This window comes from Uloborus diversus, chromosome 2, assembly GCF_026930045.1.
Source record: "Uloborus diversus isolate 005 chromosome 2, Udiv.v.3.1, whole genome shotgun sequence".
Lineage (NCBI taxonomy): Eukaryota > Metazoa > Arthropoda > Arachnida > Araneae > Uloboridae > Uloborus > Uloborus diversus.
In genome coordinates this window covers 173,694,088-173,718,175 of record NC_072732.1, presented here as the reverse complement: position 1 = coordinate 173,718,175, position 24,088 = coordinate 173,694,088, and the positions used below count along the sequence as shown (strand labels likewise).

At 33.6% G+C, this 24,088-nt stretch overlaps 1 protein-coding gene across 1 annotated transcript in view; it reads left to right on the top strand.

Annotated features, from left to right (window-relative positions):
* Nucleotides 1-482: 482 nt before the first annotated feature.
* LOC129216159 (uncharacterized) overlaps nt 483-24,088 on the top strand; it is a 121,153-nt gene continuing 97,547 nt past the window's right edge. Inside the window, exon 1 of the mRNA XM_054850326.1 lies at nt 483-652. The gene's annotated coding sequence lies outside the window, so the exon portion shown is untranslated. The remainder of the gene's footprint in view (nt 653-24,088) is intronic.

The window sequence follows — 24,088 nt, the reverse complement described above, 5'->3', positions numbered from 1 at the left end:
CTGCGAATTTTACTAAATGGTAAAATACAAGTATGCACAAACACACATACCTACTTCTAATGAGCGGAGAGATCACGGCATCTTTTTTTTTTTTTTGTGGGAGGTCGCAGAGACATCCGTGACTTTTCACCTGGGCACCTCTGATTGAGAGTTCAACATTTATACAATGTAAAACATAAATTAATTTTTTTAATTGCTGAAGTTTAATTTTCAGCATAAATATTTTATGCTTCCCACCTTTCATATAAACGAGCAGAAGAAATTCTCGAATTAAGTGTCAACAGTTACAAACGCAATTAGTGTGATAATTGATTTTTACACGAAATCGAAATCTGTAATAACCAGAACAGTTTAGTTTTAATATAGTTTGAAATAGATTTCGTATTTCAGTGAAAAGATAGATGGCGCCAGCTAAAACGGTTTTTTTTACTCGATGCAGGCGGAATGAAACTTGAAAAGGCATTTCCTTCTCTATTGCACTATTTACTTTGTCAGCATGCAGAGCTGAGGAGAACTTTAAATGAGATTTTAATTCTTCTCTAAACGCGGGATTATTGAGGCTGCCCAGAAATATCCACAGAAAGTGTGCAATCCCTTCCTTCTGTAATCTTCGGAAACAAACTGGAAGACGCTCAGTCTGCCTGAAAAACGAGTAAGTGGATATTTTGATTATTTTGACAACATAGCCTCTGGCTTTTCAACGCTGAACGTGTGCGTCTAGCGAAAGAAAAACAAAACTCCCTGTTGCGGCTGTGTGTATTTATAAACTTTTCTCTTGCAGAGGAGTGCATAAAACCCATTTAGTAGCTTCTTCGAGGTTGGTACATTTACCTCCAGAGGTTTATAGCAATGAAATTTCTAAGCGGAATATTTTATGGCTTCGTATTTGTAGCTAGTTCATAAAACTAAACGATCGAGATCAAAACTAAAAAAAAATATTATCACATTATTAAACAATTAGAATTTTCACAATTTCAAACAAACGTTGTTCTATTTCCGAACAGAAATTGAACATAATTAAAGTTAAGTACGTAGAAGATTTGTTTTGTGTTTTTATTTTTGTGATATTGGTCACGTTAAACGGTCGTTGAAGAATCTAAAAGATATTCATACTCTTAAGAGTCCAACAATAATGGTAAAGTCTTAGGAGCCAGAAAAAGGATTTAAGGCGTCACGCAGGAATTATTTTTCATAGTTATTAAATAGTTTTTAGAGAAAATTTCAGTGGGATATGGCTGATCTATGTTATCATTTTGTGTACATCACCACAGCTTTTCAACAAAAAAGAAAGAGAGATTCAACTAGAACCTAAGAGTTAATCCAAAAAATAATCACTTTGACACACTCGAAAAATACATTTCTTCTGAAATCTCAAGAAAAAAAATAATGAAAAGTGTTCGATCTAAAACGTCCAAGAATATTTATTGTTCACTCTCTAGATGCTTTGAAAGCAATTAGGTACGATCAAGTGGGAGAAAGTGGAAATGAAAACTAGCTTTTGTTAGAAAAGACCCTCAAATCAGACTCTTAAATTAATTTTGATAAATCACAGATGCACTGAATACCATATTTTGCTGAAAACAGAACACTGAATATTCGGTTAAAATTTGAATCTAATATTCGGCCGAATACTTAATTAAAGATTTTTAACTATGATATTTAAAATTAAAGCCTGCTTAAAATAGAGAATGCTTCTCTATTTTAGGAAATATAAATGCATTCCCGTTTCACATCTTGAATTTATCTACATTAAATATAATTATTAATTTAAAATAAGTCATTCCAAAAGCGAAAACAAATGAATATAGTAAATTTCTAATTTGATTTATGTTCATTTGCAACTCTGCATACATTGATAATTAATTTCTTTTCTGATTGATATATGATTGATAACTGATAAACAGGATACCATATTATGCCATCTTTTACCTTATACACAAAACAATCCCAAATTGCTTAAAATTAAAATATCATAAAATTACAAATTTTTCAAATGATTTTCTGATATTTTAGCCTTTTCGGTTAGAAGGATTTTTAAACTTCGAGTTCAATGATTAATTTTAGCTGTGTTGTTTTTAAACTGTTTAATACTTCACACTGTGTAAAACTTTAAAAATCAAAATATTGCCAAATTTAATGTCCTGGTGCTTTTTAAGGCCTATTTTTATGTGTATATATATATATATATAAATAGCAGCAGTTAATGTTAAGTAGTTATTAATTGACTTAGTATATTTATTGTTACTTAACATTATGAAATTTTCTTTCTGGTTCCTGTGACATATTTAAATAGGTTCGTAATAGTAAAGCTAATGTAATATCATAAAATTTAAGAAAAATTGAAAGCAATAAAATTTAAATTTAACATTAAAGTTTTTTGTTACATTAAAAAAAATGAATTAGTTTTGTACTGTGGAATAATATTGTAAGGTTCATTTAATGCACAAAAGATTTTTTATTTACCAATCTTAGAGAATTTAAATTTGTTTTCTGTTCGGTTGCCAAATTTGAAACATTCAACAGAACCGAATATTCGGTTTGTCTGCCGAATATGCATCATAACAAATACCAACCGAATATTCGATGCATCCGTAGCTCATACCTTTGACAGGGCCGTATACAAGGGGGGGGGGTACTTAGGGCTCAACAACACCTCCCTGAAAAGTTCGATTTGACATTTAAATGCTCGTTTATATTTAAAAATTTCCAAAAAATATTGTTTTAAAACTCAAATGCCTTTCATATGCATATCAATTGCATAAAACGCTTTTAGTGAATCAAGGCTGGTTTTCAATAATGTAACCTTCCGCAAAGCTCCGCATGAAAGTTTTCAAACCCTCCCCGAAATTATTTTCTGGTTACTGCCCTGCCTTTGATGCACTTTATGGGGCTCGACCGATGCCAATTTTTGGCCGATGCCGATTGTTTTTTTTTTCAAATGGCCGATGGAAACAACCTAACTAAAGACGGCCGAAATATAGGTTTCAAACATTTTTTAAGAAAAAGAAAGTATTCAGTACGTTGTAGAAATCGATGGAAAGTCATACTTAAAAAAGTTAAAATGAATGGATAAATAAATACGTTAGCTTGGTAAAAGCACTTATTTTCGGAAGGCTTTAATTTTCGCGAGTGCGTCGTACGCGAAAATTGCAGTCTTGCGAAATATTTCAACTTTATATGAGGTAGTGAGAAGCAAAGGAATATAAGTAGACATTTTCAAGTTTTAAGTGAAACGCGTTTAAAGACAAGGTCCTATGTAGGTCTTCATTGAAAAGTTTTCCTAGATCGTGCTGCATAACGGAAGCTACCAGGGCTACTAGAACTATCTTTTGCTCCAAAACAGAGGAGAGTTTCATCTACCATTTGTACTAGTTATCCAAATTTTTAATTTTGGTACTTTCATTCCTCTTTGCTTCTCTCACCGACTCATGTGAACACACATAATAAACTTACTGCTCTGTTCGTATGAATCATCGATATCTTCATTTTCGTGAAAATCACAGCTCTCGAAAACGAGTGATTTTACAGTAATTGCTGCTGAGTTGAGTTGGGTTAGTTTCACAGTGTTTTCAAGAATAATTCAACGCAAATCCGCGCCAGTAACAAGTCCCTTTCTCACTGAACACTTTCAACATTGTCAAGGTTGCAGCTCAAGTATTCAGAGCGACGCCACAAACAGGAGTGCCCCCCCCCCCAATATATATATATATATATATATATATATATATATATATATTGTTACAAATTCGGTAAATAGTAATTATTGTAGTAACGTAACCTGTAAATAGTTTCCCGTAATGAATATACAACCCCTATACATTCGGCTAAAGTATACGATCCCCCTATTTCTTTTTGTTCATTGATAAAATTTGATAACGGTCTACTATTTTCCAGAAGCGTTTGGAATCTTGTGGAATATTTGAGAGATTTCTTTCAATGTTTATAAAAGCGTCCCGCGTGATAAAAAGTTAGTTTCGATTGGGAATTAGTTCTGAGAGTGTATTAGCTCTGTTTATTGCGAGGCATTTCGCTGTGTTGTTTTCGTATTTGGAAGTTAATACGTGTGTAAATGTTGAGTTTACGGTGTTGTGTGATAATTGCTTAATTGCTGATGAATAATTTAGCAGTTGTTGACGATCTTTCCTGTACATAGTGTAAATAAATTTCCTGTATTTTTCATCAAGAACTGTGTCGTCCTTTCAAGAAAGTTTGTAGCCGCACCGGATCCGTTACAATATATATATATATATATATATATATATATATATATATATATATATATATATATATATATATATATATATATATATATATATATATATATATATATATATAGGGTCACCCGGGGGAATTATGGGCCACTCTCTTTCTGGAGTAAAGAATGGTCACCAATTTTTTACTGTTAAATGTTTTTACAAAAAACTAAATTGTGCTAAGTCATCCTTATATATTCAATTTTCCTATATCAAAGTCAAAAATAATGCAAAAGTGAAGTAAATAATAGAAAAAAAAATAGTTTTTGTACTTATATAAAAACATTTTCAAAAAATATTGTCTCAGAAAATCGTGATTTTTTTCAAGATTCGTGTTAGATTAAACATTTTTGAAAGAAAATTTTTGTTGATGCTGTTTTTTAATAGCAAATGGTCTAAGCTTTTAATGCCAACATATATTTTTACTTTTTTGAAAAAATAGTTTGTATTAAAAGTATACTGATTTATATCTCAGTTTAGTAGGGTAATTCTGGGTCACCGGGGTTATTCTTGGTCTGTATATTTTCTGATAGTTTTTATGCTTTTCTTATTTATTTCTGTGTGAATAATATCAGTATTAACTTCACCTTCTTATCCTTTTCCGTGCCAAACTTTCTCTCAAAAAGAAATTTTAATGCTCCAAATGCAACATTGATTGATATATCATCAATTGCTGCTGAAGTATGCCCCTTTGGCTAGCAAATCAATTCCAGCTTTGAAGATGGAATTGATTTCAGCATGCAATGGCACACATAAAGTATCAAAATAAGAAACAAATTAATATGAATCCCTAGAGTACCAAATAAGGGGATAAAATCAGTAGTTATAACAAATTTTGTATCTTGGAACTGCAAGAGAAAAAGAAGCAGAAGAGAAATCAAATGCAAAGCACAGGTGTAGTCATCGAGAAAAACCCTGCTTGCAAAAAAAATAAAAATACCTCAACAAGCTGATTTATAGAAAGCCCCTAAATGCAAAATGAGCTTATTTTGGAATTATTTATGACAACGAGAAAAAGCGGGAAGAATCTGCAATAACTCAATTGCAAAAATTTTCATTCTTTAGAAATGTTAAAAGATGGTGCTACAACCGAGTTCATTCATTACTTAAACATCAGATAGACTTTGTAATGAATATATTCTACAATGAAAAAGGAACTTAAAATTTGGACAAGGAAATGAATTTTCTGGAGCAAGGTGTCGAAAATTTTATTTGTCCAAGCAAGAAGTTTTAGAAGTAATTTGAAATAAGTGCATTTTTTCACTCTAATTAATTGAAATTGTAAAGAAAAAACCTTGCAGTTGACAGAAGCATGATTGTTGAGGTATCGTACAAATAAAAGACATTTCTTCACAGAATTGTGGCCTTAGAGCAAAGAGCAATAACTAATTGTAGTCGACTAGTAAGAGTAATATCAAATTATTTCAATTATAAAGTGTTATTTCTTTAATATAAATTTTTTTTTATCATTGAAACATCTCTTTGTAAGCTAAAAAACAATAATTTAGAATGGTTAATTACTTTTGTCAAGAATTACTTTAAAAAAAGAGGGTGACCCATATTTACCCCATGTGTGACTCATAATTGCCCCGATCCGGGGTAATTCTTGGTCACTCATTTAATTAAAATAAAATAAATTATAATTCAATTTTAGGTAAAGGGATTATTTGAATGGTTTCCAAATTATTTAAGCTTACTCCATGCCAAATTAAATCATTTTATCTTTTATACTTAAGAAAATATTAAGATTTTATGGTTTTTTCACCCATATTTCCCCCGTCTGACCGTATATATATTTATATTAACCTTCAAAACAACCCCTCTAAAACATATTGTCACCTTTTGATATATAAACAAAAAAAAAGTTTTTAAAAATTTTATTTGGAAATGCCAATGCATTTCTTGCATTTTTCCATGCCGCCAGTTTTTGTTATCATATAACAAACTCACTTCAACCTTTATCTCTGTTTTCATATTATCTCTAAAAATGTTTCATCAGATTTATCTAAACAAATGTAATGATGTCGAGTACTAGTAATGATGTTTATCTGTGTATTAACACGTAACTGCCGTACTAAGGCGCTCAATTTCGCAGTGAGTCCACTTATTCACTGCACCTGCTTCCGTAAACACTTTCAAAACTGGATTCACTGAGCTTGACGAATCCCATGAATGGGGAGAAAAAAAAGTCACCAGGTTGTGGCAAACGAAAAAGAGGGACTGTAATTAACAAGTGAAAGGCTGGCTTTCTCTTTATTTTTAGTCCTTAACTGAGTTGACATTAATTGCCATCTACTGCGTATGAAATAAAATTAGAACCAAGGATTTTGAACTAGAAAAAAATCTGTATGATGGATTACAGAATTTTGCCCACATCATCAGGTTTATTTCATTATTTTAATTAAAATAATATTTCCTTGTGTTCCCAAACCTGACTTTCAGATTCATTATAATTTTGAGTTTCTTAATATTTTCGAAATACGGAAATCAAACAGAAGTTAATGGAGAAATTGTGTTTTTTTTTTTTTTTTTTAATCTTTATCATTATAATTAATTGGGGATAATCATTTTATTTTAAGGTTAGTTCCGGCGAATTCAGTCGGAAATTATTACAAAAACAGTCTGAAAAAAAAATTCCTCTCAATTATTGAAAAGTTCTCAAAAGTTTTTATTTTAAATTATATTTTTTAGATTTAATTTTCCATTTTTCACTACCTTAGAAAATATTTTGAACTGTGGAATTTTTAGAATTTCCCACAAGTTTCTAAGTTTGAAAAGTACCGTCATTTTACCCGGTTTCGCACATTTTCTTAGTTTTTCGCCGCCCTGAAGTAGTAAGTCTGAAAATGATCCTGCATGTGATGGTTAAATTGGAAAAAAATTTATACTTATGTGCTTCTTCGTGTCTAAAAAATATTTATTTATAACTCTTGATTTTTTTTGAAAAAGTCCTTGAATTTTTAATGCAATTCAAAAGCAATTTTACTTGTTTTTTTATCAATGGTTTTGAGGAGAGTTTAAGCAAGTACGTTAATAGTATGTTTTGTTCTAAAAAAGTAACGCACAGTTGTGCAACAATGTTAAGATACTGCTGAAGCAATTTTCCGGATCTTTTAGAACTCGGATGGTAGAATGATATTTTCTTTCAACATCTTTTTTGAATAGAAAAAAACACTTTTTCTGTTTTTTTAAAAAAAATCCTCTTCAAATGAAATAAATAATCTTATATTTGAACAATTAAAAAGATAACCTAAAAGAAAATTTTGTTGTTTTTATTGAAACTAAATTTATCCCACATTTACTTAAGCAGTATTAAAACTGCGAGATTGCGAGATAAATTTGTTTTATCAACTCAGTTTTTATGGAACAACTATGCTTTTTAGCTCGATTTTAATATGATTTTTTAAACAAAGGTAAAAATTATCAAATATGTTAATGCAACTGCTCCTCTTGAAAAGCCACTTTCACTTTTAATGTGGCCAAAGCTCAGTTTTCAAGCAATTTTTAAACAAATAAACTTTTTTTAAAATAGATAAAACAACTATCTTTACAGTTGTTTTATCTATAGAGTGTCAACTTTTGCGAGTTTAACAACTCACAAAAGTTGACTACATTTTGATACATTCAAGAACAAACCAAAGAATCATATGCAATCTATTTCTTAAAGAAAAAGACCCTCCTTTACGTTGAAATAATCGAGGCATTGATCTTGAAGTGGAAGTTCTAGTGTTTTTCCAAATAGAATCTTGTTTGAATCAGTTGCATTTCCTTTGAAGAAATGCTATCAAATTCCATATTAAGTATTCAGATAAAGTTTTGTTTTCATTTTTATTCCTCTGGCGATAAAAGCTGAATCAAATCTTTTCCTTTTTTTTTTTTTCCATTTCACTGTTAAAATATTTAAAGCCATTTATCTACATTACAGTAAAAGAATCAATCAAACTCTAAATGTTAACTGTTTTTTTCTCTATCTCTCTCTTCATCGCCTTGAGGGTTAACATTCACAAGGGTGTAACGCAACTTAATCGAAATTACACGGCTTATTAACTTTAACATTGTTTCATTTTGACCTCTTGAAGCCAACAACAAAGCGAAAGAAGAATTCGCGTCAAGAAAAGAAATGGGATTTTAGAATGATTGGGGGAGGTTGGGCTCAGTGGTCAAACGAAGGGTTGTTTGGATCTTGCTTGCAAGCGACATGGAAGTGCAAAATTGATTGTTTTGTGCTTCAATGATCCTGATTTTCAATTGTATCTCCGAAGCAGGATCAAATGACATACAAACCTTTACTGTCGTAATGGACAGTATTCACCTGACGTCACTGCGGGTAAAAACCCTCACTGCAGTGCATTGTGGGAACTGTAGCAGACGAAAATCCGGCACTACAGCGTATAATAACACTTGCTTTTGTGTGGCTTATAAACTCTTCTTTCTATATAAAAATGGGAGATTTTTTACGTTTTCAACTAAGAAACGCTGTAAAAGAATGATGAACAATTCATTTGATACGAAATACTTTCTTTATTATCGTATTTTCATGGGTTTAAGCGTCTTTGGTTCCTTATCACAAACATGGTGAAAACTCGAATTCTCATTTTATTTTCTCCGTTTCTCGGCATTTTCCATGCACTCGTAAGTCTTTTTAAGCTCTAAACATGTTCATTATGCGCATGAAGTCCAGTAATCCTTAAATAAAACGAGTTTTTTTAGCACTACTGACACTGCGTGATTGGTCAAAATACCCGCTGACGGACGGCTGATGGGACCGTTGCCAAACCGTGAATAAGGTCCATTAAGAAACAGCAGGGATCTAGAGCATAGAGCAGGAATATTCGATCTGCGACCGCCCAAACTTTTGCGAGTGGTTCGGCAAAGACGTAAATAAAAGTCATGATATAAACTTATTTTTGTGTGCGTCGTACGTTAACAAAAACATGCATAAATATATATTTCTTTCCATACTGCCATGTGCAGATACAAGCGGGGGGGGGGGACGGTGAGGGACCATCGTCCCTTCCTTAAGGCGAGGTAAAGGAACTTTCCAGCGGCAGATTTTTGCTATTGAACTAAAAAAAAGAAATTTTTATATGATTTTCGACGATGTTCGAGAAAAGCGGGTTCGTTGCTCTCAAGAAAAAGTTTCGGAATTGAAGTCTTAAAACCGCAATTGTTGGCCATCTCTTTTTACGTTAGGGAAAAGGATGGGGTTTAGAGCTTTTGTTCTGGAACTCAGGGCAAGTGGTAAATACTAAAAATCAATCGCCTTTCCGCTGAAAAAGTGCGTCTGCCCATAATCTTCAGAACTTATTTTAATACGTAAATAGCCTGACTTTCATCTAATGCGCAAAAAATCACATTAAATTGAAAAAAAAATTAGGAGCTGAAATCTGATGCTAATAGGGGGTTTTGCTGAGGTGACGTGAGTTACCCCCAGGATTTACCTTCTCCGGGGAGGGGGGGGGGCAAAACTGTTGTCACATGACATGAGCTACAATTTAGGATTGGCAATACTCGTTAAAAGTAAGAGCTGTGGGAAGAGGGGTTAACCCCCCCCCCCTTCCCTTTTCTGCGCCATTAATAACACAATTGTCACGTGTATGAGGCCTCCAAAGAAATAAAGTTTCGGTCTCGGTGGTCTACTCGGTGGTAGATTAAAGCAATTAATTTGAGCAATGTAACATTGTTGCTGTTAGTTCTGAAGAATCCGTTCTTTTTCCATCTTTCTCACATAGTATTTTTTTCGTATAAAATACTTCAAATAGTTATGAGGTGAACGTTCCAAGTTTTGACTAAACATATGTTAATAACTTCAAAACAAAAACTTTAAAAGAAAATGTATTACTTCAAATGCAACATTAATAGTGAAAAGTTTAGAATAAAATGTGTTAAGGTTGGAGTTCAGTAAACATAAATACATACTGACATCAAGTTTTCATGTTTTGAGGTAATAACATTTGTCGCATGGACGAAGACCCTTGCAGAGGCATAGCGAGGGTTGGGGGGCCAACCATCTCGAAAGACTTGGACTTAAGATATATTGCCAATCATAATTTATATACATGTAAGAACCGTTCCGATTTTCAACCAACCTTCCCGAAAAGGGTAAATTGTTAGTCTAGTCTAATGGACTACTAGTACTCATAACCGTCGTCATTTTTTATTTGAATGTAAAAAATCTTTTATCAGTCAACTTTTCTATCAGACACGATTAACTTGAATCATACTAATAGCAAATCCCTTTCTTTTAAAGCAGCGTTTTTTAAATTGTGTTCCGCGGAACCCCAGGGCTCCACGGAGCTCTCAAAGGGGTTCCGTGAGACTTGAATGTTATCTTTTCACACATAACTCAAAATATCGATAAAAATAATGCCTTTTCAATTTTAAAAGTAAATTCCCTTTTACTTTCGTACACTAATCTGAGCATTATTACTCATCACTTCTCGCCTCATGGCTCGAAAAGTAGCCTACAAGTGCGTTTTAAAAACTTTAATTTTGAAAAATTTCCGGAAGAAGCTATTGAAAAGTGACTTCAATGTTGAAAAAGTTTCAGAAGGGCATCTCAAACTCTTTTTCCTACAACATTACCAAATATTTGCTAAAATTACGATTTTTACGTCAATTTCAAATTTTCTGCTCTTCATACTGGTCACTCTCTCAGAATCTACGACAGCAGTTGAAAGGAGAATTTCAATATTTAACTGGTAAGGACCAATTAAAGAAGCAGTACTCTGTCGTGAGAAGCACAAAAGTCATATCTGTACTTTTTATTAAAATTAATTTATTGTCACTTGTTGGTTCTCAACTCATTTTACCTATCCTATACAATGCTTTGGGGCTATTTGTGAATGGGAAATATTTTTTAAAAAATCTTGAAAAAGTGGAACTTGAATCAAATACACTTAAAACTTTGAAAAGCAGTTTTTTATTTCGAGCTCAGCTGCAGATACGACTTTTGTGCTTGACACGGCAGTACTACTCTAGAGCGTCTAAATGTTCTAGCTCTGTCTGAGTCTGTCACACAGTGACAACATAGTCTTTGATTTATAAAAAAAAAACTAAAAAATTGTCGAAAAATAAAAGGCATTTTGATTTTTAAGGATAAAAAACTTTTTCTGTGTACATTTATGTGAATTATTGAAACTATTGTAGGTAAAACACAGTTATTCTTGTCCTAATAAGAAAAGGATTTAATCACATACTCAGAATCACAAATAGGAGTGCATTGGTATTTTACAATAACAAATAACAATTATTAATAATTAGGATGATCCATAAAGAATTCTATTTAATTAGCAATTTAATGACAAATAGTTCATGTGATAGTCTCTCAGAGGTCCCTCCGAAACAGGATCCTTACTACGCCACTGTAAACTTTTAACGAAAAACCAGGGGTTCCACGAAAAAAGTGAGCATTAAAAAGGGTTCCACTAATCAAAGAAATTAAGAAACACTGACTTAAAGCATAATGACAAACAAGAAGCATCATTATTTCCGGTTGGAATTAAAGCACTGAAACTTAAATGAAAGCAGATCAATTTTTGCAGCAGTTTTTCTTAATCAAAATCTTATTACTACATGAAATTTATCAGGTCATTAAAAATCAAAGTAAACTTCTCAAATGTTAAAAGAAATTTCTTGTTGTACTTTACCATTCTGTTGGACGTCCGACAACAAACGGAGTTGAATAGTCGTTCAATCTCGAGTAAACAATTTTTCGATGTTCCACGCACACTTGACCAAACTCATATCAAACTCTTGGCCTTAAAGCAAAGCATTATTTTGTTCCTTTTCTATACAATTCACAAAATGAATTTTTTTCGCTTAGTAAATTTTGTGCATGACGTTATCCTTCTTATCAACAAGTGTCTGTTGAACAGCTTGGACAAACAAAACACACAGCGTTCGTCAGTGCGCGGGTACCAGTTAAACGTTAATAGTTGGGAATTAGGACGAAAGTGGAGGTTACGTTTTGTTTGTGTTCACTTGATACGAACACATTTATGAAATTTAAAGTTAACATGGAACAGGGTTGGCCGGATTGGACCCACTTGGGTTGGACCCAATGGGTTTTTTTGAAAAAAACCATTTAAAAAAACCCATTATTTAACCCACTTTTGGGGGTTTTTTTAAAGATTTTCCAAGAAGTTTTTAAAAAAAATTAATTAATTTAAATACTTTTACAATTTAAACTTCTTTTCTATTTGTTCTTCATTACAGCCAATGGACATAAAAAATGAATTTTGAACTTTAATAGTATTTCTTCAACCTTAACAGCATTAAAAAAATACTTCAAACATTTAAAAAAGATGTATTTACCATTTTTCTTTAACTGGTCAATAAATAACTCAAATTATCTTGACTAAGTCCTCTGTCATGTCTGATTTTCTCAATATTTGTAGATTGTACAGAAGAAACTACTCTAGCCGAAAGGCTTTCGTGTGAAATATTTTCTGGAAACCAACACGTCACAAATCTCGAATAAACAAGGTATATTTTTTAGAAATTAGCAGTTTAACGGTCGAACAGAAAACAGAATTAGATGTACAGTATTTTCATTATCTTACAAAAAAGTTTAATATTTCTTACTCTGTACACAGAAATAGAAAAACAGGCAACATAAAATTCAAAGAAATGTCTTGATTAAGCTGGAATTCAGTAAAAAGGGATTTAAACTACTTGAGGTTCTACAGTAGTTTTACATAACAAAATGAAATACAATAAAGTAAAATGCAAAAAAAAAAAAAAAAAAGTAGTAATTACAAACAAACAATAGATTTTATCACTCGAGAAATAACTTTGCCTTAACTGTTAGTAATCATGGAAACTAAAAGATCTGAAACTTCACCATTCTTGGGTTTCGTCGTCTTTTTTACTTTTCTTCAGAAAAAGCGGAATTTTCCAGCTATTTTTACCCCAAGACAATTTTTTTGCTTTGTCCATAAACTTACGCTACAATGTGCTACAAGTACCCCACATTTTCCCTAAGAAAAGACAAAAAAAAAAAACACACATTTCTTTTTAAAAAAAACCAGCTTTAGTTGGGTTTTTTGGGTTTTATTTAAAAAACCCTGGGTCCATGGGCTTTTTTAAAAAAACCCGGGTTTTTGCCAACCCTGCATGGAATAGGAAAGAAAATTACTTGATGCTTAATTTATTAATTACATCAGTTCAGTGGCGCAGCGAGGGGGGAGGGGTGAAAACACCCCCCACAGCCATTGATTTTAACATAAATGCAAATTCTAATGCAGTAGTTTATGCATATGAAAGTTCTGTTTTGATCAGAAAAACTCCTTCAGAAGTACATTCAGAAGGTATTTTTGATCAAAAAATCTTCTTCAGAAGGTATTTTTCATCAACCATCCCCTCCCCCTCCAGATGATATTTTTGATCAAAAAGCTTTCCCCTTCAGGAGGTATTTTTCATCAATAAACCCCTCCAGAAGGTATTTTTAATTAAAAAAAAAAAACTAGTATGTTGTGGCCATCACGAAACTTTCTTCTATATTTTTCTTTTTTTTTTCTGATCCCTCCCCATGCTTGACGAGGAAGCAATATTCCCAACAAAAACAAAATTACACATGCAAAAACTTGACGACCATCCCAATGTCTGAATTATTGCAAAAGCAAAGCAAAGAGCGAAAATTGAAAGTTTTTTTAAAAGCCTTGCTTGAATTAATTACAACTTGAATTTGTTAACAAACATAAGATGGCAACAGTTAAAAATTTTAAATCATTGAGATAATATTTCCGATCATTTCCATACAATTAAAATCACGAGAAATACGCAGACGACAATCTATTACGATTTATCTTTCTTATTGTTGCATTAATAAAGCTATTTTTATTCAAAAAAAAATCAACACCTCTTGGAGCGATTGGCGTCAAAATTGAACCAAAGCCTGTTTACATATGGATTTACATATATTCCAAATTTCAACCAGAACGTAGCATTACTTCTTGAGATAGGGCACTCACAATGGAAAAAAAGAACGGGTGATTGCGCTACCCCCCTTTTTAGCTGTTGACACCAAAATAAAATCAGCTCTTATACCCACTAAGGACTACTTGCCGATAAATTTTTCTTTCATTCCGTTCATTATTTCTTGAGATACAACAGTCACAATTGACGGCAAAAAACGTTCTATAGCTCAACCCCCGTTTGAGCTATTGACACCAAAATTGAATCAGCATCTGTTCCTGTTAATGGCAACATATGGACCAAATTTTGTTTGATTTCGCCAGTTACTTCCTGAGGAATAGCAAGCACGCGTAACTCAAAAAACGTCCCATTGCTCCACCCCCCTTGGAGGAATTCGCGCCAAAAACCAATGGGCACAAGTTCACATAGAGGCACATATGTGTACCGAATTTCGTTCGATTTCATGCGGTAGTTTTTACTGTAGAGTGGCCACAAAAAACTGGTCACACACAGACGTGACACACATACACACACACACACATACACACAGACAGACAGACATTTTCGAAAAATAGTCGAAATGGACTCAGCACACCTCAAAACGTTCGAATCCGTCAAAATTCGAAATTCGAAAATTTGCACGAATCTAATACTTTCTTCTATATATTAGATATAGAAGAAAGTAAAAACAGAAGGTATTTCTGGCTGCGCTAGCGCATCAGTGTTCAAGAAATAAACTGCTTGGATGTTTGAATCAAAATTTGTGACATTTTGACTAATCGTGGTTTTCAAAAGCAACAAAACAACAGGTCGCACGGTTCTGCTATGCGGACCTTTGGCTGTAGGTTGGGGACCACAGCCTTTTTTTTAAAACTTAGCTGCATATGTTGAAATGTAGTTTTCTATGAAGCAATTGACTGCTAAACTACCACCGTCTCGCTTAAATAAAAAAATAAAAAAAAGGTCTGTGCATTTTTGCGCGTTTAGTGTAGAACCCTGTTTAGTACTAATCATCTTAGAGTGACATCATAAAATGCGGAAAATACCTCGCATAAAAATTCTGCCTGGCATCTCCATGTTCAACAGCTATCCGGCCATAACTTTGACAACGCCTGCCAGAAAGAAAAAAGCGCGAAAATGTGTACTTAGACATTTATTCAGCTATTGAATCATCACTTGAGAGCTCGTAATCGTAAATCAGCCAAAGCAAAGAAAACTAAAAAATATAGCGGTGTCAATCGAGCTTTCATGAGTGCTATTTCAATCAATGGAACATTATTATTATTGTTTTTTATTTTTCGGATGTTGAGTTTTTCTTTGCTCTCACTTCTATAGATAATACATCTTGTTATCGTAGGCGTTTTATCGGGATCAAATATTTAATGCCAATGTAACTCTGGTGCCCATTATTTCATCAAGCTTCTTTTAAGTTGTCAGGGTTTTTGAGTGCAGGGCTGGAAGGGGTTTCGCATCTGAAACCTCCTTTCAAATGGAAACTTCCTTTTTTCTCCAACTAATTTCAAGGACCAGTTGATTGAGAAGAAAGCGAAGAAATGACACTTCTGGTGTTTTCTTTCTGTAGTTTCCTAATGCTTTAAAGGGCATTTTGATTTTTAAAGCTTGCCGCTGAAAAACTGGATTCTTGAAATGATACTGTAAAAAAAGAAAACAAAAATGAGATAATCAATGGATGTTACCACGAAGAAGTGCTGGGTCACCAAGAGCCGGGCCCCTCTTCAGTTTGGTCGCTGGGCCCTCATTCCCTCACAAAAAAAAAAAAAAAAGAACTTGTTCTGATTCCGAGCTGCCCCTACCCCCCAAGATGAGGCAAATCTAACCTGGCAGCGTCGTAATGCTGCGATTAGGATCTGCGTAGCCTTCACAATGCTTCAATATTAAGTTTGCCCCCCCCCTCCCCCAATTATAGTTTCCGACTAAATTTTCAAAAACATTTGCCTCAGAGAGATTTTTAACGCATCTTCAAGCGTATTTCTCGCACGGACATACCATACGCCTCAAAAATTTACTCAAGTGTATTTTCACGCTTTATATCATAAAGTCTCAGAGAAAATGGCGAGGGGGGGCAGCTATTGGAATTTTTAAACTATTAGAATGCTTTTTTGTTCGTGGTATTGAAGTCCACCAACTCAGCTTTGGGCTGTCTTTAATCGCTTTAAGGGGCAGAGTTGCCACTAGCGACTAAAGCTACTATTTTGAAGCAACGGTGACTATGGCGACTATTTTAGCAAAGAAGTAATTTAATTACATAAAACTCGAGGTTCCGCCCCCCCCCCCCTCCCCACTCCTTTCTGTGAAAGAAAATGTAAAAAATTGTGAAAATTTGCTTTAAAAAATCGGTAACGTGTTACCGTGGGTTTTTTTTTTTGAAAATAGTAAGCTTTTTCAAAAATAAGAACACGATAAAAAAAAATATGTATGATGTTCATATTTTTGTACAAAAAGTGTCGTTTTTGCAATCGCGAATTTTGTAAAGGACAGATTTTGCTCTCGCAATTTTTGCAAAAAGTTCGTTTTCGCTAATATTATTCCTGAAAACTGTTGTTAGTATTCTAAATGATGTCAGTTAATTTTTGCTTTTGTATCTCTTGCTGCTTTTTACTTCCTTTTACAAAAAAGGAAGTATTGTATTCGCGAAAACATTTTCACCCAGAAATCGGCCTTAATTTCCATTTTGCTCAACCCCAAATGAATGTTGAGTTTTTTTTTCAACCCGACCACACGTGGATATGTGCTTAAAAACGTACAGACACCCGAAATATCCATTTTGACGATCCCCGAGTTAATTACAACGAGTTTTCTCGTGACGTCTGTATGTACGTATGTATGTGCGTATGTGTGTATGTATGTCGCATAACTCAAGAACGGAATGTCCTAGAAAGTTGAAATTTGGTACGTAGACTCCAAGTTGTGCACCTTCCTTTTTGGTTGCATTCGCATGCTCCAAAGGGGGTCTTTTGCCCCTTTTTGAGGGGAAATCATTGTTAATTTCGATGTAAACTCAAGTGGTGTTATAATTTGGCGGACATTTGGCGATATATCGCCAGTCTTTTGGTCGCCGAGTTTTGTCGCCAACTTGGCGACAAATTTGGCGGGTTTTTATTTATTTTTTACTTTTTTAAAATCTGGTTTTAATTTGACCACTGTTGGTGATATTTAGAGAGTAAACTACTGAATCATATTAAAACTGCACACCTCAGCTCGTTTCATTCATTATATAAAAATGAGAGCTATTTTCCTCTTGCTCGAAAATATCACGAATGTGGTGTTTCGGGAGCTCTTAAGCAGTCATTCTTTCACTGTTATCTTTTATAAGCAATCAGACAAAATGAAATTTTACCAGAATGTGTCAGTACTTACCCAGTAATTCATAAACAATGCAAACCTATTCCAGATTTTTATAGACTATTCCTGACTGATGAGTCCATAATAAGGACAAAACTGCAATCTCTTGGATGTCGCAACCGGGCTGTCGGTACTTTGCATGTGTCAGTACTTGTTTCTTTCGTGTTCATTAAAGATTGTTGAATTAAAGAATGGAAAGCTTTTTTTTTGGGGGGGGAGCAAGGGTTCGAGCGGTTAAAAATGCGAGCCTTAAAGACAATTTTCTGCATTTGGCGACTATTTCGAAGACAATTTTTCGTATTAAAAACTACCATGGGCAACCATATACGGTTGCAATTGAGGGCTCAAGCTCCCCCCCCCCCTAGAAATTAGAACTTCCTCACTTTTTGTACTCTTTTCTTTGCAAAAATTCAAAAACCTTTCTTCTCCAACCATTGATGAATAAGTTATTAAAAATGTCAAATTTTTATGTCAATGACCCTAATCTGTCCTGAAATCGGTGTCTATGAGAAAAATATCTGAGCTCCCCCCCCCCCTCTTACAAGTTTGCAAATGGGCGGCCATGGAAACTACCAAAGCAACTATATTCAGTGGCGGAACTCAGTGGCAGCACTGAAGGGGTGGGGCGTCATGACCCACATAACTCATCTGCATTTGAGCTTGAAAAAGTAATGGAGTGAGAGTCTGTTTTGCCTTATTTTATTACCACTTATTTTTTCTTTTACTAGTGGGATTTGTCCAGTATAATGCGTTATCAGAAACTTGTATTTTAGAAACTTGAACCACTTACTCATTCTTTATCTGCTCGTTATGTGCTGTAAGTCAGATAACCGAACTGCACACATTTGTTTCTGTCGGAACTTATGTCATTAGCTAATTGTAAACAGCATTCGGGACACTTATTGTTTTTCTTTTAAGTCATTATAATTTCACTTTTCTAACCCTTGTAGTATTGTTTTTTTTAAGGTGACATAATATTTTTAATTAGCTTTTAGGGTTTGTTAGCACTTTCAAACAGATAGGTGATTTCCCATTGAGATCACGTAAAACAAATGCCAACCGGATAACAGATGGAATTAATGAGAACGTGTTCAATCTGTTATCGAGCACCCAATCCTACGCAGTTTTTTATTGACTTTTTCTGCTCGTTATAGAAAGAGATTGTATTTCAATCTGCCGCCGTAATCTATTTTCCTTCTCACATCTGTTATCAATGAAAGCACCTTTTCATGAATTATTTACGGTTTTGAAAAAAAAAAAGGAAAAGAAATTTTGCCTAATAGCAGTCGGTATCCCGATTTAACGAATCTCTATTTAATAAATGTCGCGATTTAGCGATTTTTTTCTTTTTCCTCGAGTAAAATGAAGGCCAAAACCCCTATTTACCGATTGATAAACCCGAATTAACGAATTATTTTAACAGCCAAAAAATTTTTTTTTTTTTTTTTTTTTTTTTTTTTGTCAGTTTGAGTTAGGAAATATTGGATTGTTTTTCAAATGATATATCGATTTTGTCTGAAGCAGAAAAAGACTTTTCTTGGAATCAGCAATTTTTGATGATCGAGGGACAACCAATGAAAAGCGATTCTTATGCAGAATGCGCTAATTAAACTCCCATTAAAACTTACGTATTTTAATGCTTTACATGGCCTGGAAACTAAAAACATGTCTCTCTTGCAGCAGGCTGTAAATCCTACACTATTTTCCTCTCTCCATAAAGTCGACATAGAACTGTTTCGAGTCAAATGTCAAGGAAATAATCAAACATGTCGTACTCAGTAAAATTTCAAATTAACCAGTGTGTAATAAGTCGAGGAATGTTGAATAAAAAGTGTACACTCTCTAATTGTGGATATGTTAGTGCAGTTGCTTATTAAGGCTTTTAGATAAGTTAAGTGCAATTTTTTATACATTTTTTTCGCACCCCGATGTTACGAATAACCCCGATTTAGCGCATAAAAGTTGCATCCCAATGGATTCGTTAAATCGAGATCCGACTGTACATTGGTTTTCTTCACTTTACTGTTTGCTATTGTAAAATCGCGGTGAAATTATTCAAACCTTATCAAAATTTAGTAAAAACGATTGCTTTTCGTTTTGCATCAGAAATTAAGAATTTCAACCATATATTTGTTGATTCCAGTGCTATAGTGGGGGGGGGGAGAATATAAAGCAAATACAGGCAAAGGAAGCCCGGTAACACGTTGCGACTTTCCCCCCAAACCCGTAAATTCGCCATTGCTTTTACTGCTAAATAAAATCGGGAGAATATCATTAATTTTTTTAATTACGTGCTAAATGAATAGTGTAGCAGCACCGCTATTTGCATCTAAAGAATTGAAGATGTACATCAAATAAGTACAAATTACATAGCTTCGTTTTTGTTACTTGTTCTTATAATTTCTCTTGAATTAATCCCATTTGATGGTTGATTCTGAAAAATGTAGTATTACTTTCATTCATAAATTGATTAATTTTATGAATAAGATGAGATTCTTTGCAGCAACACTAGCAACATTTTCTTGAAGCGGGCTTTGAATGTGTTGATTTTCTCATTCGTAACTCATATTTCATTTCTACATCCATCGCCTGTCGATTTGGAAATGAGGAAGTGCGTTTTGCGAACATCCTTATCTAAACGTTCAGCTGTTTCATGATAAACAGGAAAAATAAAAAGAAGAAAAAAAAGTACTATGAGATACATGATTCAAAATCAACCTAATTTGATGGCTATAAGGCTTCAAAAAGGACATCCGTTACATTGTCACCCAATAGTAACCAGCAAATGAGATAGAACATTTCTGCAACGCAGGAAACTATTTATCACATAACTGTGCTCTTAAAATGGTTTTTAAAAAAAGTTGAGCACAGTTGAATTGAGGCTTTAAACAACAAAAGGGCCCAGTCCAATTTTTAAACTTTTACGGATGGACTGGGCTCATTTTCGAACCAAAGAAGTGCAAGAACCCTGTAGTCCGCTGAACTTATTTCAATGCTTAGTCTGAATTCCATCCAAAATATTAAAAATCATGAAAAATTGAAAAGTGCAGGAGCTGAGCAGGGATGGAAGGTCACTGTGACCTTCTAAAATTTCCTTTTTCTCCAAATTTTGTCAGATGATTCGGCAAAATTATCATCATTCGGAAAAATTTGTAGTTCCATTCGGCGAAATTTGAAGCTGTACTCGGTAAAATCGCCATCATTCGGCGACAATTTGGAGTTCCATTCGGCAAAATCATCATCATTTGGCGAAATTTGAAGTTCCATTTGGCAAATTAAGAATTTCCGCCTTCCCAAAAACTTCAAGTTCGGGGGAACCCCTGGAGCTGATCACCTATGCAAATTAAGCCCTGCGGGTGGGCTACAAATAGGGCTCTGGAGTGGGAGTCGAAGAGTCGGAGTTGGACTGATTTTGAGGTAAAGGAGTCGGAGTACGAATTGTTAGAAAACATGCCGACTCCGACTCCGGGCTTCTTTTTTACTTTCATTTTCACTGACTCTCCTTGCATTTTTTAAAACTGACTACCAATTGGTTCAATTACATGTATAAAAAGCTACTAATGAGAAAATAACTGCGATTTTGGCAATCAGCTAGCTTGAGTGCTTACCGAACTTCTGTAGCCGTCCCATAGTTTGTTTGCTTTTTAACTTAACAAATAGCAACTGTCAGCAAACGGTTTTGTTGCCTAACATTTTCAAGTAATCACTTTCAAATAAAAGTAGAAATATAGTGTTTTGTTTAATCCCAGTTATAAAATAGTTAAAGTAAAGTAACAATTTAGTAAGTCGAGGCCCGTAGCTGGGGTGGAAGCTTTTGAGAGTGTTCGGCAAATTCAAATAATTTCTGGCATGAAAGCACGAATCTAAAAGATCCAATGAAATAATCTAGTGTGTTTTTTTTTTTTTTTATTAAGACCATTTCTATATGCTTAATTCTCCCTAAAAGGTATGGAACAAAATAAGAGTATGTGATTTCTTGGTTACAACACTCAATAATTGCATTTAATCTTAAAATCTCATATTAAGGTTCATTCTAAAGCAGACTATAAAATTTAAATTAAAAAATTGGCAAAGAAGAAATATAGGTATAGTAAAAGCTATTCGTACAAATTTGTATACCGCCGCATTTTATGTAAAATTTGCTCCTGACGTATATGTGCCTTACTTTCGTTGAAATTTTATTAGTGAAATATAATTTAAAATATGTTCGGGAAAATTTTCAGAATTAAAATGTTTATATTTTTTACAAACTCTGAAATTAACTTTGGGTGTCACCTACCACATGGGTGTCACCCGGAGCAAACCACCCCCTCTCAAGAACTTAGACTTAGAAAAAGAGCTTTTTTTTTTCTTTCAAGTTGCAACTTTCAAAAATTGAAAGCACACGATTTTACCAATATGTATTTGTTGAAACTTGAAAAGGGGGCAAATTACAAGTAATCCTTTTAAATTATTGAAAAAAAAGGTACTTTTAAAAAATCTCACTTTTAAACTCGTAACTATTGGAAAATTTGATTTTTAAATTGAATTTCTAACGTTGTATGCATCTTGGGCTTACAATAAAATACAAAATGCGAAATTTTCATGAAAAGGAATTAACATTTTAATCTCTGTTTGTAGTTTTTCCCCCTTCCTGAAGGGATAGAGGGAATTGAAAAAATACAATAAAATAAAATAAAATCTGGAGTCAGGCGTTTCAAAATCCAGGAGTCGGGGTCGGAGTCGGCCATTTTCCTTCCGACTCCGCAGCCCTGGCTACAAAATATATCACGCTCTGCCTATTTAATTTTCCACTGAAATTAATTTTCGTTGGAATAACCTTTGGAGTGCGACTTCGTTTGTTTTTGTTTCCTTTTTTAAAATTATCATTGTTCTCTAATTGTTTGCGGGTAAAAGTAAAATAAGTTGGATTTGAACTCGTTAAAAAAATAAAATTAAAAAATAAATCGCCCTTACCAAAAATTTCCTTAAAAACTAGAATAAAATTTAGATGGCATCTCAATAATTCTATGCCATGTATTAGCCTGTAAAATCAAAAGAATGAGTTGGTAAAGGGCTGTCCAAGAATGATGTCATACTTTTCTTCAAAATTTTTGACCATCCCCCTTTTTGTCACAATATGTCACACTTCGCCTTATTCCCTCCTCCCTTGTCACTCGTCACACTATTTTTTATTAACAAAGTGTTATAAAAAATGTGTGTCACATTTCGTGTTGCCCCTTCCTTGTCACAAACTGTCACACTTTTGCTAACTCCCCCCCCCCCCCTGAAAGTTTGACATAATTTGTGGGCGGCCCCTAAGCAATTTATTGCAATAATGATGTTACTCATGCGTTTTTACCTTAAAGCAGGTATTAGGAAATGGAGAGAGCTAGTCCAGTTATATAGGCTAAACAAAAGCTTGGGCATAGAGCTCAAGTCGACTCAACAACGACGAATGGTTGACACGTTTTGCGTGAAACTAGCAAAGGAAACCTGATTGCTTCCAATGTTTTTCTTTAAAATCTATCACGTGATTTTGGGGTCTTTCCTTCACGAATGAAAGTCTACACTCCCTCCATTTTATCTCTTCTCAATGATTTTTAGTGATGTTTATTTCGCTTGACCACGGAGTTATGGTCAACTAGAAGCGGAAATGGAACATTTCATTTTGTAATAGGTAGGATCAGCGAAATCGCGCGAGTAGTAAAAACTTTACTGCTTCTTGCGTTCCCGCTGATTATACCTGATTATAAGGTGAAGGGTTCTTTTTCTTCTTCGGAAATAGCGAAATCATTTCGCTGTTTCGAACTTTCGTCATACTGAAATTACGAATTTTGACATTGTTTGTATGTGCTTTGAGTTGGGGGTTTCCAAAATCTTCGCTAAAACGAGATTTTCGCAGCAACGGACTTCGCTGAAACGGGGTTTGAGTGTATCAATTTGGAATAGAAAAAAAAAAAACTTTTGAAAATTCATGGATTGAGCAGGTTTTGTTACTAAATGTTTCAATTCAAAATTGTTTTTTAGTGTCTTTTAAAAATTTATGCTGTTTCTGCTTTCTTAATGAGGGGGAAAACAAGCGAGGAAATTAAATATTAGAGTAATTTCACTGTTATTCTTGCATTATTCCATAAAAAATATCCCAAGGCAAGCCAAGTTCTATGTTATTTGTATACTGAAGACAGCAATAAACTTCGTTAAAAAGTAAGACGTGGACAATAGTTACTGACAATCTGAAGAAAAAATGGTAACATTTTTTATTCCTATTTTCACTGTTTCAGGAAACAATGGATTTTTTTCTTCCTTGTATATTGACCTTGCATTGTCTCACATATAGGTGAACGTAGTTTTCCCCCCCAAAACATTTATCTTGATGATAGAACAAAAATATGATTATAAAAATGTTTATATGTTTATTGTTTACGCAAATAAAACAATTTATGAACAGTTGTTGAGGTGTTGTAAACGACTGCTTTATCGGTTTAATAAATCAGATTGGAACGTTTTCATTCTGACGGAACATAATAAGCAGAGATCGCTAGGTTTTTTTAAAATTTTTTTTAAATTTCTAA